The sequence below is a fragment of the Symphalangus syndactylus genome, chromosome 2, assembly GCF_028878055.3.
Source record: "Symphalangus syndactylus isolate Jambi chromosome 2, NHGRI_mSymSyn1-v2.1_pri, whole genome shotgun sequence".
NCBI lineage: Eukaryota > Metazoa > Chordata > Mammalia > Primates > Hylobatidae > Symphalangus > Symphalangus syndactylus.
Window position 1 is genome coordinate 128088089 of NC_072424.2, and position 20297 is coordinate 128108385.

The 20297-nt window shown below is 42.7% G+C and overlaps 1 pseudogene; it reads right to left on the reverse strand.

Moving 5' to 3' along the window:
* Positions 1-799: 799 nt before the first annotated feature.
* On the reverse strand, positions 800-928 carry LOC129477417 (uncharacterized; annotated as a pseudogene).
* Positions 929-20297: the final 19369 nt, after the last annotated feature.

The following is a 20297-nucleotide window of genomic DNA, read 5'->3' on the forward strand; positions in this document are numbered from 1 at the left end:
GTCCTGAGAATAGAACAGGAGGGGCAATAACAGGAGAACAGAAAAGAGTCTGGAGGCTAGTGCCTGAGGATGCTGGCTTGGACCAAGGATGGTGCAGGGGAGGTGGTGAGAAGTGGGTTAGCAGATGTGATTTTAAGAAAGCTGAAAGACAGCGGGAGAAACTATTTTTCTGGGATGGTGAAAACCACAGAAAGAGCAGGTTTGGGAAAAAACAACAACAACAGGACTTCAGTGTTGAGCAGACCCTGCCTAAATAAGTCTGGAATTTGGGGCAGGAACCAAGAATGGCCATTGTTTAATGGCAGTTAAAGCCATTGGCCATATAATTACTTGCTCCCAATTTAAAATGTGACTAGGGCCCTGGTGTGGTGACTCACACCTGTAATCCCAGCATTTTGGAAAGCCGAGGCAGGAGGATCGCTTGAGGCCAGGAGCTTGAGATCAGACTGGACAACTTAATGAGACCACGTTCTACCAAAAAAAAAAATTAAAAATTAGGCGGGCGTGGTGGTGCATGCCTGTAGTCCTAGTTATTCAGGAGGCTGAGTCAGAAGGACCACTTTAGCTCAAGAGTTCAAAGCTGCAGTGAGCTATGAGCGCACCACTGTACTCCAGCCTGGGCAATAGAGTGAGACCGTCTCTAAAAAATAAAAAACAAAATGGCAGAAAGAAAGTACTGGAGTAAAAATTCACAGAACCTGAGATCTGGGGGAGACCCCTCTCTTAGGGCTGTTTTTTTCCCCTCTCTGTTTTAAAAACCTTTTATCCACTTTTCTTTTTTTATTCCGACAAACTTCAGTCTCCATAGAGACTGTAAAAAATTGCCAGTGCCAACTATATTTCAAGTCGTCATGGCAGGGTATTGGGAAAAGTTTTCAATTAGCAATAATTGCCCCTCGGATAAACCTCATTGGCACTTTGCAAAGCTTACCCATTTTTCTATGCCTGTTTTCCTCACTATAGCTTTTTGGAAATTTCTCTTTTGCTCCACTAGGAATTGGAGAGAAGGGGATTCAATGACAGTCAGAGTCAGCATGAGTGTGGGTGCTGCCTGCTGTGTTTCTTTGGGACCCGGTGGGAAGTAACTGAATCCTGGGGGTGGGTCTTTCCTGTGCTATTCTCGTGACAGTGAATAAGTCTCATGAGATCTGATGGTTTTATAAAGAGGAGTTTCCCTGCATAAGCTCTCTCTCTCTCTTGCTTGCTGCCATGCAAGATGTGACTTTGCTCCTCATTCACCTTCTGCCGTGATTGTGAGGGCTCCCCAGCCATGTAGTACTGTGAGTCCATTCAACTTCTTTTCTTTGTGAATTACCCAGTCTCATGTATGCCTTTATTAACAGCTTGAGAGTAGACTAATAGAGAGGGCTTGAAACGGACATCAGGAAAGCAAGGAGGAAGCTTTCTGCTGTGTGCCTCTTGACTTCCCCTCTCTGGGTTTTGGCCATGGAGAAGATATTTTGGATAAGTTAAGGGCTGCTTAAAAGTAGTTGATCTTGCCCTCTGACTAATTTAGGGGCCTGGAGAGGCTGATATCCAAGCCACTGCCACACCAGGCAAAGGGATGTCACAGATGAGTCAGTCAGAACCCCAGTAGTCAGATGCAGGCTCTCAGGAATCATTTTACCAGGATGCCTGAGGCCCTGACGTGGCTTGTGCAGGGCCCAGAAGTAGCTGGGACTCAGGCTGAGGGCCCTGCCAGAGGAAGGCTCTATTTCTGGGCAGCATAAAGCCTGTGCCAAGGGACCACAAACTAGGCTAAGTGGGAGTTTTGCCAGGCCTCTGGTAGGTCTACCGCACTGAGTGAGTGATAGTCTTCAGCCCTGAAGCCCCACCGGCCAGAGTGGCCCAGGATGAAAGGGAGAGGCAGAGGAGGAGGACACTGCCTGAGAGACCTAGCATTTTTATCAGAGACTGAACCCTGCCCTGGAGGGCCTGGCTCAGTGCCTCTCAAAGTTCCAGTTGCATGAAGGCCACCCGAAGATCTTATAAAATGCAGATTTGGATTCAGTAGGTCTGCAGTGGGGCCTGAGACTGGCCAGCCCCCAGCTGAGGCTGGGGCCACTGGGCTCAGGCCACACTTTGAATAGCAAGATTCTTTGTTATTGGATCAAATCACCCTTGAACTGGACTGGAATGTTAACAATTTCTTCCATTAGGTAGTGGTGGAGACTCAGGGGGAGAACAAGAGAATCGTAGACTCATAAAAGAAATATATATATATATATATATCAGGGTTTTCCAGAGAAACAAAAACAATAAGATGAGGTTTATTATGAGAATTGGCTCATGCAATCGTGGAGTCTAAGAATTGCCATGACATATAATCTGCAAATTAGAGACCCAGGAAGGTCAATGGAGTCATTCAGACTGAGTCCAAAGGCTTCAGTTAGGAAGGAGGCAGGAGAACACTGACGTCCCAGCTCAAGGGGAGAGAGTGAAAATGTGCCTTTCTCTGGCTTTTTTGTTCTATTCAGGCCCTCAGTGAATTGGACATTGGTGAGGGCGGATCTTCTTCACTCAGTCCACTGAGTCAAATGCTCATCTGCTTTGAAAACATCCTCACAGACACACCCAGAAATAAGGCTTTGCCAGTTTTCTGGACATTGCTTAACACAATCAAGTTGACAAATAAAATTAACCATTACAAATCCACTTCTTATCAACCTGACACCCATATGTTCCTTAAAACATAATTAATCTCCAAATAAAGACAATAACAAGGTCATAATTTATCCCACAATGATACAACTATCCTGCCTGCAACTGAAACTCACTAATCCCTTCCCTGGAAGAGGAGGTAAAGTTCTTGTGTAAACTTTACTCTTTGGATATCCCGTAACTTCAATGATATGATGTAAAATTAACAATACTTCAATACTGATATAAAGTCAATACATCTTATATTACATGATAAGGGAATAAGAGGAAAGAAAATAAAGATATGTACTTCATATAGGTGTATAGATATACACACAAACATATTGGGAACAACATAAGGAAGAATACTTGAAAATGACAGTCCTTTCTGTAACTGGTCACGTGGTCATAGCTGGTGTTTATAACTACTTTCTTTTACTGCCCCTTTTGTGTTCCCTAAGCCTTCAGCAAATACTTCACCTGGTAATGATTCTTCACCTGGTGGAGTGAGCCAAATATTCATTCGTGAAGGATCTGGGCCATTTATAGCCCTGCCTGAATTGGGTTGCTGTAGTTTCCATTGACCTTAATGCTAAGAGACACACTAAGGGACCTTTTGCATTCTAGACACACTCTTTCGTATGTCCATGTTGAAGTAGCAGTCCGATTTCCTCTTGGCAGTCCAGATCAATCACCCCAGCCAGCATCATTACTGCTCTCTTAGCCTGCTGACCCAGAGGCACGAGGAGTCCAAAGTGGTTGAATGGCAGTCTTAATTTCCAGTTCAATGAACTTGTGTCTGCTGGTGGAAACATTTCTCCTTCTGGAACTAAGATCTCTAGGCAAGCAGCAAGCATAAAGCCTTGGGAATGAGAAGCAAAAATCTTTGCTAGTGGGTCACTAGGGTTAATAGTCAGTGGTGCCACTGTCGTTTCCACTCCTTCATTCCTGGACCTGTGAATCCTGGCTGTGGGAGAAATAGAACCATATATTAGATGCTGATTCCATGCATATACAGCCATCTGGAGAACCTTGCCCAGGCTCTGCAAAGTAGTACCACCTACCTGGTGCTGTAACTGAGTCTTTTTTTTAAAAAATTATTATTGTTGTTATTTTTTATCCAGTCATACTCCTGAACCAGGATAGGTTCAAAACACCTACGAGTAACTGAGTCTATAAAAGGCCATTCCACTGTTCTATTAAGCCAGCTGCTTCAGGATGGTAGGGAACATGGTCAGACAGTGAATTCTCGGAGCATGGGTCCTTTGTTCTGTCTCTTTCAATGTGTGGTGAGTTCCCTGAATAGAAGAAGTGTTGTGTGGAATATCACGAAAGTGGATAAAGCTTTCTGAAAGTTCATGGATGGTAGTTATGGCAGAAGCATTATGTACAGGGAAGGAAAATCTGTATCTAGAGTAACTTGTCAATTTCAGTAACAACAAAATGCTGCCCTTCCATGATGAAAATGGTCCGATGTAACCAACGTGCCACCAGGCAGCTGGCTGATCAGCCCCAGGGAATGATGCCATACTGGGAGCTTGATGCTGATCTCCACTGCTGGCAGATTGGGCCCTCAGAGGTGACCATAGCCAGATTAGCCCTGGTGAGTGGAAGTCCATGTGGCTGAGCCCATGCATAACCTCCATCCCTGCCACCACGGTCCCTTTGTTCATGAGCCCATTGGGTGATGATGGAGGGGCTGGGGAATGAGACTGACTTGCATTCATAGAATGGGTTATCTTATCCACCTGATTATTAAAGTCTTTGGTCACCCTTTGGTGCTTTGGTGAGCATCTACATGAGACACAAGTGTCTTCATATTTTTTTGCCCATTAAGAGAGGTCTATCCACATACCTCTTTCCCAGATGTCTTGGTTACCAATTTTCCAATCATGTACCAATTCCCTGACCATCCAGCCAAACCGTTGGCTACAGCCCATGAGTCAGTATATAATCACATGTCTGGCTATTTCTCCTTCCAACCAAAGTGCACAACCATATGCACTGTCCAGACTTCTGCCCATGGGGAAGATTTCCCTCACTATTGTCCTTCAGCAATGTTCCAGAAAGGGGCTGTCATGCTGCCATTACTGCCCACTTGCAGGTGGTGCCTGTGTATTGTGCAAAACTATCTGTAAACCAGGTCCAAGTCTCTTCCCTGTGATGGACTTACTTGTGTCTGTAGGGGCTGCTTAGGCCCTGGCATGTATATACCCCTTCCATTTGATGATGGAGTGCTGCTGTGCATGCCTAACTTTATGGCTTGTTGGGTCCAATATCAGCCAGTTCATGATGGAAAGCCCAGATTGCATGGTAACTTGGTGGCTCATGGTCAAGTGTTTGGTTTTTACTAAGACCTAGTAGCAGGCCAAGAGCTGTTTCTCAAAAGGATGGTAGTTATCCGTGGATGGCAGGGCCTTGCTCCAAAATCCTAAAGGCTTCCATACGATTCATTTATAGGGGCCTGCCAAAGACTCCAAACAGCATCCCTGTGTGCCATCGACACTTCAAGCATCATTTTAGCTGCTGTATCATATGGCACAAGTGGCAGAGCAGCTTGCATGGCAGCCTGGACCTGTTGCAGGGCCTTCTCTTGTTCTGGGCCCCACTCAAAACCAGCAGCTTTTAGGGTCACCTGTTAATGGGTTGGAGTAACACATGCAAATGTGGAATATGTTGGCTCTAAAATCCAAATTTGCCTACCAGGCATTGTGCCTTTTTCTTGGTTGTAGGAGGGGCCAGATACAACAACTTATCCTTCACCTTAGAGGGGATTTGTCCCACACCACTGCACCCCTAGCAATTTCATTGAGAAAGAAGGCCCCCGGATTTTAGTCAGATTTATTTCCTACCCTCTGACATGCAAATGTCTTACCAGTAAGTGTAGAGTAGTTGCTACTTCTCACTCACTAGGGTCAATCAGCATAATGTCATCATGTAATGGACCAGTGTGATATCTTGTTGAAGGGAAAGGTAATCAAGATTCCTGTGAATTAAATGATAAAATAGGGCTGGAGAGTTGATATGTCCTGAAGTAGGAGAGTAAAGGTGCATTGCTGGCCTTGCCAGCTGAAAGCAAACTGATACTGGTGGGCCTTATGGACAGGGATGGAAGAAAAGGCATTTGCCAAATCAGTAGCTGCATGCCATGTACCAGGGATATGTTAATTTGCTCAAGCCATAAAACCACATCTGGTACAGCAGCTGCAATTGAAACTACCATTGGTTCTTATGATAACCTACTGTTATTCTAGAAGATCCGTCTGTCTTCTACACAGGCCAATTAGAGCAGTTAAATGGGGACATGGTGGGAATCACTACCTTTGCATCTTTCAAGTCATAGATGGTGGCAATAATCTCTGCTATTCCTTCAGGATTGTCGTATTGCTTTTGGTTTACCATTTTCCTAGGTAGGGACAGTTGTAATGGCTTCCATTTGCCTTTATTACCATCAAAGCCCTCATTCTGGCCATGCGCAGTGGCTCACGCCTGTAATTCCAACATTTTGGTAGGCTGAGGCAGGTGGATCACCTGAGGTCAGGAGTTCAAGGTTCAAGATCAGCCTGGCCAATATGGTGAAACCCCATCTCTACTAAAAATAAAAAACTTAGCTGGGCATGGTGGAGGGTGCCTCTAATCCCAGGTATTTGGGAGGCTGAGGCAGGAGAATCACTTGAACCCTGGAGGCGGAGGTTGCAGTGAGCCAAGATCATGCTACTGCACTCCAGCCTGGGCATCTCAAAAAAAAAAAAAAAAAAAGCACTCATTCCACAGGTCAGGGAACCAGTGTGGTGATTCTGCCAGCTGCTGCCTGGTCCAGCGATGTATCTGGAAGTGGGAAATAAACACAGGGTAAGTTCAAAGAACCACTGGCCCCACTATGAGAGGGACCTAAGCTAAGACTCCACTGATGCCCTGACTTCCATAAGTCCCTACTCTGAGTGGGGAAACCACAGTGACATTTTGGGTGTATACCAGGGTCCTTCCTTGAGGGGACCCTGTCTTCCTTTCATTCAAGAGGTTCTGGGTCTGTAAACTGGCTGAAATCTGGGAACTGACTGAGGGGCTATGATTCTTTTTATAATTCAAGTTAGACTTTCGTTCACTTAACCTGAAACATTTCTGCTTGTACAAATCAAGTCAGAATTTAGTAGGCATCCTATCTATTTTAATTCTAGGAGCACCACAATTAGCCAGTGCCAATAGTGTGCTACTGTGTGTGAGTCGATAGTGTGTGCAAGTCAATAGTGTGCCAGTTGATAGCGTGCACGAGTTGATAGAGTGCGCCAGTAGATAGTGTGTGTGAGTTGATAGTGTGTGCCAGTTGATAGTGTGCGTGAGTCGATAGCGTGCATGAGTTGAATGTGTAACAGTTGATAGTGTGTGTGAGTCGATAGTGTGCCAGGTGATAGCATGCACTAGTCAATTGTGTGCATGAGTTGATAGTATGTGTGAGTCAATAGTGTGTACGAGTTGATAGTGTGTGTGAGTTGATAGGCACAAGTTGATAGTGTACGCATTGATAGTGTGTGCAAGTTGATAGTGTGCGAGTTGATTGTGTGAGTTGATAGTGTGTGCGAGTTGACAGTGTGTGAGTTGATAGTGTGTGCGAGTTGATAGTGTGTGAGTTGATAGTGTGTGCGAGTTGATAGTGTGTGAGTTGATAGTGTGTGCAAGTTGATAGTGTGTGCCAGTTGATAGTGGGTGAGTTGAGTGTGCACTTGATAGTGTGCATGTGATAGTGTGTGCACGAGCTGACAGTGTGCGAGTTGATAGTGTGTCAGTTGATAGTGTGCGAGTTGATAGTGTGTGCGAGTTGATTGTGTGAGTTGATAGTGTGCAAGTTGATAGTGTGCACGAGTTGATATTGTGCACGAGTTGATATTGTGCACAAGTTGATAGCGTGCATGAGTTGATAGTGTGCACGTTGATAGTGTGTGCACGAGTTAACAGTGTGTGAGTTGATAGTGTGTCAGTTGACAGTGTGCGAGTTGATAGTGTGTGCATGAGTTGCTAGTGCGTGAGTTGATTGTGTGAGTTGATAGTGTGCAAGTTGATAGTGTGCACGATTTGATATTGTGCACGAGTTGATAGTGTGCACGAGTTGATAGCATGCACGTTGATAGTGTGTGCACGAGTTAACAGTGTGCGAGTTGATAGTGTGTCAGTTGATAGTGTGCAAGTTGATAGTGTGCACGATTTGATATCGTGCACGAGTTGATAGTGTGCACGAGTTGATAGTGTGTGCGACTTGATAGGGTGCATGAGTCAGGCTACTCTGATTACTGGCTTTGCCTGCACTGCCTGTTGCGGTGGCCACGCCCACCTTGCCTTTGGTAATTGAGTGTTGCCATTTGGCTTCTGCCAAACTGAGATCCAATTACTCTCATTGCCTTAAGGTCTTCAAATTGTGTGACTGGGGTCCCACTGTAAGTTCTGATCTACAGAGAAGAGCAGTCCCAGCACTCTTCAGGGACACTCCAAAGACTGTCGTCACCGGTTTATTTTTCAAAGCATTTGCCACAGGTATGTCTTCTGGCTCCTCCCAGTGGAGGTGAGCAGGTCTTTAATGGCAAATCCACTCTGACATTCCAATCTTCCTAAACCCTTGAATCCCATCCCCTAACTGAAATCAAGGGAGATGGGGCATTTTCAGTTTGCTCATGGCAGGCCATTTTTTGACCCACATTTCAGTCAATCAACCAAGCAAACTGTTAGAGCCCTTTCTCTCTCCCTGTGTGCAACACTGCACGCAGAATCTCTATTTGGTGGGCCCACACCAATACAGTTGGCCGGATCCAACTTGATGTTCCTTCTACCGTTATCCCATACCTTTGATATCCCTCCCTGCACACACTCCCTGGGTTTCTGTCTGTATAAATTGGAAATATAAAGTAGTTCTTTGCAGTGTAGTGCACTCCTCACAGGCCACACTTCGACCCTCACCTTTAGGAACCTGCTGGAACTTGAGTCTGGTCATAGGTCTAGAAGCAAACAGGGGTGATGGGGGCGGATTCTGAGGAGAATCAGCATTGCCTTGCATGGCAGCTGCCCCAGGGGAGGCCATTCACGTTTCCTCCGGCCATGCAAGGTGAAACCCCTCACAGGGATGTAGAAAGGCTGGTATCACTGCTGGGTAGGGAGGCCACATCTCCCGGGTTGGGGACAGCGCTTCTGCTGGGGCTTGCAGAGGCCACTTTTGCTGATGGTTGGGAGGTCTCTTTCACTGGCAGAAAAGACTCATCAGAATTTAGGGGCTAAGTGTCCCCAGCTTCATCAGGGTCTTCCCACACATCCCTGTCCCAACGGACAGGATTCTGTTCTGTCTTAATCAATGCTCTCACTTTACCAGTCATAGTAATTCAGCCAGTCTCAGTCTATGGCCTTCTTGTATTTATTATGGTGATTTTTTTTCTGTGTGAATGGTTGTAGGGGGATTTTCACATTGAAAGCCAAAGGGGCACAGCACAGTCTCTGTCCTTGAGCTGCACCCACTTAACCAAGTCCCGCCAGGCAGGCCTCTACTCCAGATCTTCTGACTGCCACATTCATGTTGTTTTCACTCTTCTTGGTGGCCAGGGATCCCACAGCCAAGGCCTGGGGGAGCACCTGACTAGTCAGTAGGGAAAGACACGGCCCCAAAGAGAAGAACCCAGGAGAGAAATTAGAGGGGAAAGATATGATCACATCAGGATTTGATGGCTACACTGTGGTTCCTCTTGGTGACCAAGACCTCAGTTCCACGAGCATTTGCCAAACACCTTTTAGGGCAGGTAGGTTCCATTCTTATAGTGCCATCAATCCATCAGGAACACAAGGATGAGAAGAGATAGTCCTGCCCCAGGGGTTTCCTATCTGGCAGGGAAGGTAGGTGCACAAATAGCCATACTTTTATGGTTCATGCTAATTTTCCTTTATGCAAACCTTCCGAATACAGTGTGGTTGTTTAGATAGAATCTAATAGGACCATGTAGGATCTATTGTCTAATAGGGAATTGTGTCATGGAAAAAGAAAATGTGTTACTTCAACATTTCATGGAAACTTTGCAGCAGTTTCAATTTGGTCCTGTTTATACCTCTCACCCCACCTTGTGGCCATTTATCTGAGTTGCAAGGTCAGTTCTTGGGTGAATCCTCTTGGAAAATGAATTTGCAAATCTAAATATATCTTGAAATGTTACTAAACGTCTCAGAGAATGACAGCCTCACTATTGAATGGGACATCTTTCGTACTTTGGAGTGCTGGAAACTTCTCAGTACATTTTGTCTGGCTGTTTTTTGAGACTGAAAAATATTACCTTTTGGCTTAGGTGGTTTTCATGAGTTGATTTCTAAAGAGGAAAAGATCTTTTAAGTGTTTTTCCAGCCATGTTTTTTTAGACCAAGACAACCAGAGAGAGAGAAAGAGAGAGAAAGAAAGAGACAAAGAGAGGAAGAGAGAGAGGAAAGGTGAGGAGAGGAGAGGGGAAGAAAGAGAAAAATTAATAAAATACAAACAGTAAAACAACAACAACAAAAGCAAAACCAACTATTTTTGAAAGCACTAAATCTTAAATAGCACAAAAGTAAGATATTTTGTTCTAAATATATGAAGGCATTATGCATGGCTATCCCATCTATCAAGCGCTGTATATTCTCATGATCAAGATGTATTTATTAAGTAGCCTTTTTTTTCCTACTAGGCATGGTGCAAAGTGAGTTAAGCAGACTGTTTTAATTCCAAAGGCTTAAAGTAGCAACACCATTATTAAAAGTTACTATTATTCCAGGAGGAAAAATAAAATAGGAAAAATTAGCAGTTTGTTTTCAGGTGTAAATAGTGATAACAAGAACTCAAATACTTGTTGGTGTCAAGAGGTCGGGAATGGGAACCTTCAGTCTTCAGCCATGATCTTCATCAATTGGTTTTCCCATTATATGAGATTACATTTTGACATTTTCCACTCCAAAGCAACTTTAAGCTCTGTCTTCCAACCAATTGCTGCTCTTAACTCTCTCCTATAGAAATTGTGGAGCCACCGTCTCTAAACATCCTGCCTAACAGGACTTCTAGAAGCTCGCCAAAGGTCTCCTCAACCCCCAGTTTAGTGATATAATTTTGGTTTCTGAAGAGTGTTGACATTTATGGATCATCTGGTTGGAGGACTAAAGAAATTTCTGGCAAGTGGATACCACATTGACAAGGTGCTCATCAACCGGGTGAGTGAGCCAGTTAATTACTCTAGTGTGACTCACAAGCCTGCCAGTCATTAAACAAAGCAGCTATTCATTGTGTTTAACTGCGAGATCTGCCAGACTCAACTCAAAAGCTGGTTTCCTTTAGCTGCAAACTGCGTGCAATTCAGATCTCTCATTCCCATGACCATAAGACTGCAGGCTAACGTGAGGTCAAAAGGTATTCAAAATATCTGGTGGAAATGCCTGGTTCATATTTAAAACAAAGGTTTAGTAAAAAGAAAAGATGAAAATGATTTGAAAGGGACTAATTACAATAACCACAAATGAACCAAATAGCAAGTCAAAAATTTAGCAAGAAGTCCCTGAATAGCTACTTCCCTGAGTGGCTAAGATGGCAGGTTTAAAGAGATGTAATGTGGAAGATTATTTTAATGCCCAGGAGAAAACATATATTTCACTGATAGATGATAGATATAAAATCTAAATCAGATGGGCTCACAGAGAGAAGAACAGAGAGCTGAGGAGAAAGAAGACAGTGGAGCGTATTCGTTCACTCATTCAGCATTTATTTATTGAGTGCCTAAATCTATTCATTCATTCAGCTCAGCATTCATTTGAGTGCAGGTACTCAGCTAGGCAAGAATGATACCAAAGCCAGAGAGTCTGTGTTTATGGAGCTTCAGCCTAGATGGAGGCGAGCACATGAATAGTGTCAGCTGGGACCATGGCTACTAGGAGGGGTAGCTGTGCCGTATAATATTTTTAAAAGGAACAAATAGGCCCAGAAAGGCTCCTGAGAAAGTGACACTTGGGTTGGAAGGGGTTAATTCCTAGAGAAGAGGAGAAGAGTCCTGCAGATGGTGGGAACAGCGTGAGCAAAGGCCCTGTGGCACGAGGAGCCCGGTGAGTACAAGGCCCTGTGAAAGAGGAGTGTGGCTGCGGCGCGAGCTGTGAGCTGGTAGGTCCTGGAAGATGCAGGGCTCTGAGGGCCATGTCGGGAGTGAATGGGTAACTTGCTCTGTTCCCCTGCTCCTCTCAGAAAGTAAGTAGATCTCCTGCTTAGAGGAATGTGACAAGGCAGAAAAGAACTGCAAGGCTCCTCTGGCTTTAGTTTTCATTTAAAAAAATGTTAGTGGGTGCCTAGTGTAGTGGCTCACGCCTGTAATCCCAGCACTTTGGGAGGCCGAGGTGGGCAGATGGCTTGAGTCCAGGAGTTTGAGACCAGCCTGGCCAAAATGGTGAAACCCTGTCTACCAAAAAATACAAAAATAAGCCAGGCATTGTGGCTCATGCCTGTAGTTCCAGCTACTCTGGAGGCTCAGGTGGGAGGATCACTTGAGCCCAGGAGCTGGAGGTTGCAGTGAGCCGAGATCACACCACTGCACTCCAGCCTGGGTGAGAGAGCGAGACCCTATCTCAAAAATAAAAATAAAATAAAATAAAATAAATAAATAAAATAAAATAAAATAAAATAAAATGTGTTAGGGGAATGCAATTCAGGAAAAATGTTTAGAAGGTCTCCTTCCATCAAACTTGAAAGAGTTCCTTGGGGGCTGAGGAAGGAAGAGGAAGGTGAGGAAAGGGGCAGATGTGGGTGCTGAGGATCCCACCAAGAGGGTTCCTGCTCTCCACTCTTCCTAGAGAACCCAGGGTGGGCAGGGGGCTGAGGCAGGAGTGGGGGAGGCCCACGGGAAGGTCAGGCAGCTGGGGCCTTGGGCAGCCTCACAACATGGCTAAGGGGCAGCAGAAAGAGCCACTGAGCCTGGCAGACCATATGGTCCCGTTGGGGCAAGATGAGGGACATTTCAGCAGTGACCCAGGAGGGCCCGTGACCGTCTGGGCTTCTGTCTGGACCCCTCCCCACACACATCATGGGAGATCCCTAGACTGTAGATCCAGTCCCAGGGAAGGCAGAATGGGGTGTGTGAAATTTGCAGATTAACTGGGATGTGGTTCCTGCAGATGCAACCATACGGAGGTAATAGAGAGGAAAGGAGGTGGTGGAAGAGAGACCTTTTATTCATGCACTTCTATAAGCATAGACTACCTCTGGAAAGATAGACAAAAATCCTTGGCTGTGGTTGTCTTTGGGGAGGGGATACGTGACAAGGGAGATAAACTTTGGCTCTTTGTCCTTTTGAGTTTTGTGATACACGTACCACTTACCTATTTTCAAAAATGTGATCAATGTGGAAAACCCTAACACTAGATAGAGATGAATTTGTATATTTTTTGCAGGGTGTTCAATTTGCTTTAGCAGACAAGAAAACTTAGAATCTACCGCTTTTACCAAGGGGCTCCAACTCGCCTTAGTCGGGGGACTGCAAGTACATATGACTTTAGGAAAAATTTGTGCCGCCTGCGTTGTGTAATATATTATTGTGTCTTTGTACTTATGTAGATCAGTAAGCTATTTCCGATTCTTTCAGTAGAGCATGTGGGATGAAACTTAAATAAGAATAGGCCGCATTTGGTGGCTCATGCCTGTAATCTCAGCATGGGAGGCCGAGGTGGGCAGATCACTTGAGGTCAAGAGTTCAAGACCAGTCTGGCCAACACAGTGAAACCCTATCTTTACTAAAAATACAAAATAATTAGCCTGGCGTGGTGGCATAGGCCTGTAATCTCAGCCCCTTGGGAGCCTGAGGCATGAGAATTGCTTGAACCCGGGAGGTGGAAGTTGCGGTGAGCCAAGATCGTGTCATTGCACTCAAGCCTGGGTGACAAAGTGAGACCCTGTCTCAAAAAAAAAAAAAAAAAGTACTTAAACTTCTTTTTTAAAAGTTCAATAGGAAAAGGTTCCTGAGTCATTCCAGGTGAGTAAATGCAGTTATATTCCTAGTAATAGTAAAGGATGTTGGGAGATTTTATTGGCTTGCGTATTACTCATACTCCAGTTATGATGGTATTTTCTCGTTCTATTTGACTCTGCTTTAAATTTTTAGAAAGAGGTAGAGGATTCTCATTTATATGTATTCTTTCTCATTTCTAAATTGACACCTCTATATGTATGGTACAGGTTGTATGTTTCATTTGCGACAATTATTTAATTATACAGTTTTCAAATTTTTCAGTTAAAAGAGAATACAAGAAAGCAGACGTGAATGGAAAATGCTGACAAACGTCTGTGGCATCAGGAGTAGGATTCTGTGATGCCAACCTTTAAAGAAGGTGCCAGAACTGTGCATCCCTAATCTGGGAAGGACACATTTCTTGCTCTGGTGTTAGCAACAGCGATGTTGCAGTGACTCAACATATAGTTGCTGACTGATCAGTGGCATCTTCTAAAGAAATTAGTTGAATTGATTTCTTATGAATGGGGTCTCAGATGACTTTTGTTTTCTTTTCTTTTCTTTTTTTAATACAATGGACCTTTATCTCAAATGTATCCTCCAGAGTTTAAATTTATTTGCAAGTGATCTAAAAAGTCCAAGGTATGTAGCAACATAGACTGGCTTGTGGCTACGCATTGGGTGTGCTTTAACGCTGGTGCACAGGAACAATCTTGTGGCTAGTGAATGAGCCTACCTGGCTGCTAGCATGTCCATTGCTATTGGAGTGATCTGTTCTCTAATTATTGCGTCATTTACAATAATCATCCATAATGGTCCAAAGAGATCGCTTTGCCTTTTTCCATTAGGCTTATCATATTTTATGAAGAAAATCATACTCTGTAAGTGGAACTTACTATTTGGAATTCCTCAAAGGGTCAAGGATCCACTGGTATGCCTTTGAATGAGACATGGAGGAGGGGACCTTAAGTTCCTTTCTCTTATAAAGTATACCTATTGCTGAATGCCTCTCCATTCATATGTTGAATAAACGTAGCTGTATTTGGGCCGGGCATGGTGTCTCACACCTGTAATTCCAGCACTTGAGAGGCCAAGAAGGAAGGATTTCTAGAGATCAGGAGTTCAAGACCAGCCTGGACAACTTAGTGAGACCTTGTTGGTTGGTTAACTAAGGTTAGTGAGACCTTAAATTTTAAGACAATTAAAAAAAATTAGCCCAGCATGGTGGCATGTGCCTGCAGTCCCAGCTACTTGGGAGGCTGAAGCAGGAGGATTGCTTCAGCCCAGGAATTTGAGGTGGCAGTGAGCGATGATCATGCCTTTGTTTTTAACCCCATCAATTTCAATTTAATTCATTTAATATCTTTCTTTCCCTTTGTCTTGTGTTTTTTTGTTTTTTTTTTTTTTTTTGAGGCAGAGTGTCACTCTGTCACTCAGGCTGGGGTACAGTGGCTTGATTATAGCTTGCTGCAGCCTCAAACTCCTGGACTCAAGTGGTCTTCCTGCCTCAGACTCCTGAGCAGCTAGGACTACAGATAATGCCACCATGCCTAGCTAAGTTTTTAAATTTTTTGTAGAGATGGGATCTTGCTATATTTCCCTGGCCTCAAGTGATCCTCCCACCTCAGCTCCCAAAGCACTGGCATTGTAAGCACGAGCCACCAGGCCCTGTCCATTTTTTTTAACTATCTAAAGATTTCGACCCTGCTGAGTCCCATGGCCCTCTTTTTTCTTTTTCTTCTTAGGTTCACCCCATGAATGTTTTCTTCACTCATCTTCTTTCTTTAACTTGATAAGGCTTCTTGAACTATTGCTCAATTCTGCAGGATTATTCCTGCAGAACATCACATGGAGTGACCATGTAGAAGGGGCCCTCTTAACCACAGCACTTACCATGACCTGGATAACAGGCATAGTCAGTGGATTAATAGGAACCCAAATACGTTCTTCCACTCTGCAGCATTTAAAACCAAAGATACTGCTCCTAAATTAGTTACTCTCATAACCCACTTTAAAGTTTCCTTAGGAAGCTGATGATACTAATCTACAAAGTGGAACAATTTCTTCACATTATGCCCTCTGGTTTTCATAGTTACTTGGTTTTGCCCATCTTTCACATTGACCACCTCTTGGTAACTACGGGTCTCAGAAGTACCTTCTATTACCCTGGCATGACTTTGCTGTTTGTGGATGGCTTTGAGGTACTTTCTGTTGCCCTGGCGTAATCTTACCCTTGTGTATGAGTGGCTTTGAGGCTAGTGGCCTGAGCTCAGACAGACTGAAATCTGAGCTTGGTCCAGCCTTGAGGTTGAGGCCTGACCCAGTACCCTCTTTCACTTTCACTTTAGCTGTTATGGATAGCAATAACCAAAAGATCATGTATTTAGTGCACTTCTTGTTAGCTTGCATTTTCTCATGCGTCCAGTGAACCAAATCCCTGGGAGCTCCCTTTTATCCTTTCTCTTTTTATCCATTTACCTTTATCTGTATATTTTCTTAACCTTCATTTTGAAAAAAAAAAAAAACAAAACCTTTAAATGACCTCTAAACTAGACAAAATTACATCTCCTTTAGCAAAAAACACATCTTCATGTTTTTTTTATAACTTCACCCAAACACTTCCTACTTTCTTTATACACTCTGTATATAGAATTGTTTCTCTTATATCTAGTAGTGTTTTTTTTGTTTTTTTTTGTTTTTTTTTTTTTTGAGATGGAGTTTCACTCTTGTTGCCCAGGCTGGAGTGCAATGGTGCGATCTCGGCTCACCGCAACCTCTGCCTCCCAGGTTCAAGCAATTCTCCTGCCTCAGCCTCCCAAGTAGCTGGGATTACAGGCATGCATCACCACGCCTGGCTAATTTTGTATTTTTAGTAGAGACAGGGTTTCTCCATGTTGAGGCTGGTCTCGAACTCCTGACCTCAGGTTATATCTAGTAGTTTTAATTACATACATTAATTATAATATTAACTCTTAGTAACTCTTATTTTTATTGAAAAACCTGGGAAGTAAGCAATCATAATTGTATACCAGATGCAGAGGCCATGAACAGAGATGTGGAGATAACACCTGACCTTTTCCAGCATAGCCAGGAGGCACAGCTGGGTCAGGGAGAACTCTGCATATGTTCCCAAGCCTTACCATGGCTATTTGTTTAGAGCCTGGAATCGAATGGTTGTAAGACATAAGTTCACAGACAAGTCGAACAATTACCAAAAATATCGCTGAGTCAAGTTTATGAATGTAAAACATCTAGGAGAGCTAGCTTAAACCTGTTTGACCAGCAGACCCAAACAAAAATGTCTGAGCTGTATTTAGTTTTGAAAATTCTGAAGACATTCCTATTTATTTTACCAACAATTTTAAAACTAGTTTTATTTACCAAAGACTGACTAAAGTCATGTGAGCTAAAAAGCACTGGAGTTAGTTTCCCTTTTCCTAAAAATAACATTGATTTAAGTGCTTACTTTCTCATTAAGTCAGTTGACTGGAGCTCGTTCATATATTTTGGTAGTGAAATATCACATACGCAGGACACATATCAACATATCGACATAGAGACACACAGACAGAAGCAGGTCTTAAAGATTTATAAGACTCTTTGTTTGCCTGTTTTCAAGTAGCTTCCCTTTCTCCTTTAGACTAGCAATCATTTCCAAAGACATAGTTCTCAGGTAAAATAAGGTGGAACATTTACATCTCAAAGGCACAGAACTTAATCTAAATACCATTATTTGCTGAGACAAAGGGCACAGGTAAAAGCCTAGTTAAGACAATATTGCCAGAAAAAGTATCTTAAACAAGGTAAGGTTTTTAATGTAAAAGTTAAGACTTTGTCTTCTTACTATAAACATTTCTAGTAGTTTAGGTACAGAGAATGAGACACTCTTATAAATAAAGATTTCCTGCTGAAATGTAGGCATAGTTTCTATAATCTCTTACTGCTCAGGAGTCATACGACCAGAGGTCACAGAATTTGTCACTTCCTCAATTGCTCTTAGAGATAATATCACTAATGTAGAACCTAAGATTGGTCTTTTGAAATGTTTTTAAAATTTTTGCATTCTGGCAACTCACCAATCCCATCCAGACCCATGACTCATGTCTCAGCCAGTCCTGTGGCCCCACCAAGAGGCAGACTCAGCATGCAAGGACCATTTACCACACCCATATGATTTTACCCCCAACTAATCAGCAGCACCCATTTCCTAGCCCCCTGCCTGCCTTCCAAATTATTCATAAAAATCCTAGCTTCCAAGTTCTTGGGAAGGATGTTGTGGGTTATAAACTATCTTCTGCATGGCTAACCTCATGTGAATTTAACTCTTTCTTTACTGCAATACTGCCATCTCAGTGAATTGGTTTTCTCGGTGCAGTGGGCAGGAAGAACCTGTTGGGCAATTACACTCTGACCTCTCTTCTCCCTTCAGCTTCCTACTTAGGTTCCCATTACCAACCTCAAAGTCACTCTGCTCAGATAACTTGATTCTCTCCTGACGTCCACATCTTCCCTTGAATGGGATCCCATTTCCCTACTGCTCGCCAACTTCTAAAATCAAGATCAGACTCTCCCACCACCTTCTTTGGGCCACATTCTAGGATTCCTTGCCCCTTACCCAAAGGCCAATAGCTCTTCATTCTCAACAGCCACAGAAGCCCTCGACCACCCAGTTCCTTGTGCTGCCAGAAGGTGTTGTTGTTGCTCTAAGGGCAAAAGTTGTATAGAGCATTTTGATAAAAGTCCAAGTGGCTACTTGAGATTTGCTTTCATTAACATCTCATTGCCTGTGATGTTCAATAATGATACTGTGCTTTGATAATATGATGATGACAATTTTGGTGATAGAGCCCTATTTCCACAGTCCGTCCATGCTGGGCAGGTACCTTCTGACATTTGTAATACTGAAGTAAAATGAATAACAGGAATGGGCAAGAAGGGGCTGGCCTCTTATTTTATAGGCAAGGAACATCACTATTGGCCCAGCACTACTTTTCAGTTTTTTGGGGGGAAGGTGGTAATAAAGATATAAAAGATATAAAAGAACTAAGAAAAATGGGCCTTGTTTTTAAGAAATGTGCAATCTGGTTGATAACTCTTTTTATATATAATAATAACATTACTTTCATAAAACTTCTTCTATGCACTTTACATATATTAATTCAGTTACATCTTATGGGCTGGGTACTGTTATTGTTCCATTTTACAGAGGAGAAAACTGAGGCACCAAGAAGTTAAGTAACCTACTTAAGTTCACACCACTGGCACGTGGCATATTCAGGACTGAAACACAGGCAGCTTGACCCAGAGCATGCACTACATTACATGATATTATGTTTCTTCAGTAATGATTCTAGACCCTTGAACACCAGTAAGGGAGTTTTAATATATTAAATAATATATATTTTTAACCTTTAAAATTTTTAGAAATATTATATATTGATTGTTGAAAATATGAAAATTGTTGAACAATATAAATAGGAAAATTGAAAATCAAGTACAACTCAGAGATCACCAGTATAAATATTTTGATACATGCCCTAAGTTTTTCTATGCACATTTCTAATACTCATATAGTCCTTTAAAATTGAATATTGTGTTATAGGTTTTATATAAAATTTTGAAATGTAAAATTTTACAGCTAATGTTATTTTCAATTTACTTATATAATTTCCCATTTATTTCTTCATATTATTAAATATTTCACAAAATAGAATTTTGCTTTTTAATAGTCCATCACAATTTATTTAATCACCTTTCTGGTATTGCGGTTTATTGTTGTTTTCAGTTTTGTGCTATTATAAGTAGTGCTGAAATGAGCACTTTTATGCAAAAAGCTTCTTTTGCATTTCAGACTCTTCCTTTGAGGTTTATTTCTAATTTTTTTTTGTTTAAAATTACCTTTCAAATGATACTTAATGAATATTGGCAATTTTCTTTTCACAAAAGCTGTATCAATTTACATACCCCAGATGTGTATGAAATGAGAAAGACTACTTTATTTCACTCTTGCCAAACTTGACTATTATATTTTAATATAATTCCATGAGTCTAGCTGAGTTGGTATACTGATTAGAGTAATTTAACGTGGTATTCTGTTGTTAATTTACATTTCTTTACTGTTGAGTTTGAACATTTTTTTTCATTAAAAAATTTTGTTTAAGTTTTTCAAGAATGGTAGAGACATGGTCTCACTATGTTACCCAGGCTGGTCTCAAACTCTTGGGCTCAAGCAATCCTCCCACCTCAGCCTCTCTGAGAGCTGAGATGCGCTACAGCTGCACCTCTTTTAATAAAGACTCTTATTGACAAAGACTCTCTCCTTGACCACACTTGAGTTAGCTCCTCGGGGCCCCCTTTTCAACTAAGTCCTGACCTTGGACTCTGCCCTTGGCCTACTTAGTCCAGTTTTAGCAAGAACCCTGCTGGGTCAGTTTATCTAAGATTCCCCCTGCCCTCAATATCTGACCAAATTCCTCGAACTTCACTCTTGGTTTCTGACCATCTTTGATATCTGATCAAATTCCTCTTCCCCACCCTTGATGTCTTATCACCCTGGTCTGCTTTCAGCAATAATCCCCCTAGCCTTGAGGTATCCTCTTAGTAATTTTCCATCTACTGACCCCTTGCTGTACTCCTTGGCTATAAATCTCCACTTGTCCTTGTTGTATTTGGAGTTGAGCCCAATCT